Source organism: Monopterus albus, unplaced genomic scaffold (genome assembly GCF_001952655.1).
Source record: "Monopterus albus unplaced genomic scaffold, M_albus_1.0 scaffold230.1, whole genome shotgun sequence".
In the NCBI taxonomy this organism is placed as follows: Eukaryota; Metazoa; Chordata; class Actinopteri; order Synbranchiformes; family Synbranchidae; genus Monopterus; species Monopterus albus.
Window position 1 is genome coordinate 687,988 of NW_018128110.1, and position 3,807 is coordinate 691,794.

Below are 3,807 nucleotides of genomic sequence, written 5' to 3' on the forward strand. Positions count from 1 at the left end.
TGTGTGTGTCTGTTGGTTAAGTGGTGTGTAGCTAAAAACATTCTCACGACCTCTAGTAACATGTCGTGGCTTAAACATAAGAACCTATTATGGCTAAGGCTACAGTTATACACATCATAATAATAATATTAAACACCCTGTCTGCTGACAGTCCTCAACTCTTCTCTCTAGTTATCCTTGACCAGATGTACCCTGTAGAAACTCATAAGCATGCCTAAGCATTTAACAGTCTAACTAGACATCCTATCTCCACTAAACATTTCTAATACATAAAGTATCTATCCAATATCTATCTGACTAAAAATACCTAACAATACAGAGCTGTCTGAGTGAGGTAGGTTCATACAACATAATATATAGTAAACAGGCACACCCTGATAACACGACTTAGACACTAATCATACTGGGGGACACACTTATTCTACAGTTGACGGTTGTGTCTCGCTTTATCTGGAACAATCTGTAGTCAAGTATATCACAGCACAGAGTTTCACATGAAAGATAGTGTCAGGTTTTCCCGGCTATACTTTGATCAGTCTCTATTTACCTTGTGTTTTTTTTATATACTTATTGAACTACCTGTTGCTGCTCTGCTGTGATCTTCCTCCACGGATTAATCCTCCGGACCTTGACTCCAACTCTACCCTTCCAGTCTCCACCTGTCAGGTTTGCCCGGCGGCACCTTCCTCTTTTCCTTTCCTCACACTAGTCAGCTCCCTTGCACTGATTGCACTATTAGACACACCTGCCCCGCTTCACTGATTCTCACCAGCTGCGCCTCGTTAGTTTCCCTTATTTATACACTGCTCATTGTTCGCTCCCCTGCTAGTTCTTTCTTTGTCTCCAGGCCCGTATACGTTATCATTCTGTTTTGTTGTAGCCAAGTACGTTCTTAGTTTACTTCATGTTTATGCTAGTCTCCATTCTGCCCCACCGTCTCTGTTATTACCACCCTTTCAGACCTCTCCTCTGGACCACGGGATTCACACAGCTCTACCAGTCACCGCCTCACAGGTCGATGCACAGTCTCCGTATAACCTGTTTTTGTTCATGCTCCTATGTTTCTCAGCCATCATCGCCTCACCTCGACCAACACAGGAGTGATTCTTACATCCATAGCCCGGCCCATCTACACCCATCTCATCATTGACTGTGTCCCTGCTGCCACTGATCGACACCCGGTCATCTTTTTCCACATCCCGTCAATATATTGATTTTATTCACTGTCCTGCACCTGTAAATAAATCTCACTGTTTGCACCGAAGTCAGCTACCTGGGTCCGTTTCTTCCGCTCGCTCATTCTGTGTTCGAGCAACCATAACACCACCAGTCAGGTCGATGCACAGTCACCAGTTTCCATCTGTTCATACCTCTGTTGTCTATTTCCTCAGTAACCACCATTCTCCACCGACCAGTTCAGGAGTGACCCCAGCGATGCAGCTCGGCCTACTCGTTTCATCTCTTCACTGTACTGTTGTCTGCTTCTGATCGACACCCGGTGTATTCAGTTCATCTACTCCTATTTTTATCTTACCATTCACTGCACTGTATATATAATAAATCACTGCTTGCACTGAAGTCAGCTATCTGGGTCCACCTTTCTTTTTGCTCACTCACTTAACCATGTATGAGCAAACGTAACAGACAGACATGTCCTTCAGGCCTATACACAGCCAGTTTCCCACATGGCTTTTTCCTAAAAGTTTAAAACACATTAAATAGTAAAAATCATGTCTAATAACAGAATTTTTATAACAATGACAAACCCAGATAATAATGCCTCACAGTAGTGCATACTGTACTGTACAACAAAACAAAGACACAACTCAATAACCGGTTCCTGGCCGTCACTGGCCTCATCTGTGATGTTTTCTTTCTCTCTCTCTCTTTTATTAGCTCAACTTTGTAGATAGTATAAGAATTATAGTATAAGAAATAGATCAATAATACATCAAGTACATAAATTTTTATGCTGAAGTTTAAAGTGTCTAGTTTGCCATAAGATTTGAATGTGTTCTCATCCCTTTGATTTTAATAACTTCATTTGAACAGAATAATATGCCCTTTATTGTTTTTGTTTTACATTATATCTTATCTTGTTTACACATGTTGCTTCCTGTTGTACCATTAGTATTCTAAATCTTTCAGCAGTGTTTAATGTTTTAGCATGTGATGGCTTTTGTTATGTATTTCAGTGCACGATAAGAGCTGTAAAAATTCTGAGCAGTGTGCCTTGTGGTGCTCCACCTCTGGACTCCAGGGCCTGTTCCTGTGTCTTTGCAGTGCTGCATTACAGCATGTTTCCTCTGATGTTAACTACCACACCAACAGAAGCACTCACACACACACACACAGATATAAATTTATAGATAAATAAAAGAAAACTGTCATTTTGTTTTAGTGCTAATTGGAAATCTATCGAATTTATCCTCTATGGAAAACTGTGACATTTACCCAGTCTTTGCCAATGATTAGAAACAAATTATGCCAGAGACTGACTGACATTTGTAGAGCAGATGGCTAGTTGGAGTGGAGTGTAAAGGATCAACAGAGACATATGTTTGCTCTCTGCTGATGTGTATGGGTGTGTGTGCGCATGTGTGTGTGTATATGCATGCATTTGTCTGACCAAGGGCATACACTACTGTGGGCTGCTCAGCCAGAAGGCCCTGTAGGAATAACCTTATTTACCATGAAAATGTATCTCATCTCTGCACATCAAACACTCTTGCCTGGTCTGATAATCGGCTCTTTAATTTAGCACAACTGTTTGATCTAGCTGTGCTGCCGCTGTCCCAGGGCCATTGTCACAAGCTGTAGAACAGTTGGGTAATTGCTGTGTACTTCAGTAGTTTCACAAATATAACAGTTACATAATGTCGGTGTACCTATAGCACAGAGATCTTATGGGAAGCTGTACAGATCTGTGAAAGGGAAACTTTCAATTACTTCTCACTTTCCAGTCGTTTTGCTTTTTTTTTAAAGACCTTGGATTTTTAAGAATAAATATAAAATGCAATCTGATTTTCTTATTAAAAACTCTCCAGTAGAGGCACACATTCATGTCACAGCTGCTGAGATTTATGAATCACTGACTGTAATGAAACTGCAACTTCCATATGAATAAATAAGACAGATATAATGATAGAGTTTAGAATTTTGCTAAGGGCTAGGATGTCAGGTCTGAGGGTGCAAGTTCAGCTGGGGTCATGGGAGAGGGCTGTAGTTTATGGCAGAGCTCTAGCATCTTTGATCTTTCTACAGACTATAAGACAGTGGGCAAAGGTACATTACTGCAAGGCTTTTGTGTTCCTAGCCCTGCAGTTCCACTCTACCCGCCTGCCTCGTCCCCAGCGCCATTCTGCCTGCCTGCCTTCCTTCGCAGCTTCTACAGCTGCCTCGTTGAGAGCATCTTGACCAGCTGCATCACTGTCTGGTATGGCAGCACTACTGCTATGGACCACAAGCACCTACAGAGAGTGGTAAAGACTGCGGAGAAGATCACCAGGACTCCACTGCCTTCTCTGTCAGAGTCCGAACCGTAAGTCATCTTGACGTCCTCCCATGAGCACCGACTCACGTAAGCGTCGTTCGTGAAGTACCGGCCATCGTCCGCCCGCACGTAAGCCACGTAATGTCCGCAGTGGTGAGTACTGCGGTGGGCCACTACGGTGTACAGCTCGTAGTAAAGAGCAGCGTCCTGGGGCTCTTTCACGAGGTGTTTCAGATCCAGAGTCTCGGGGAAAGCGAAGCGTTTCTCCATCTTAGCGAGGCGAGCCGCTTCACCGCCTAGGTTTCTGGCACGAG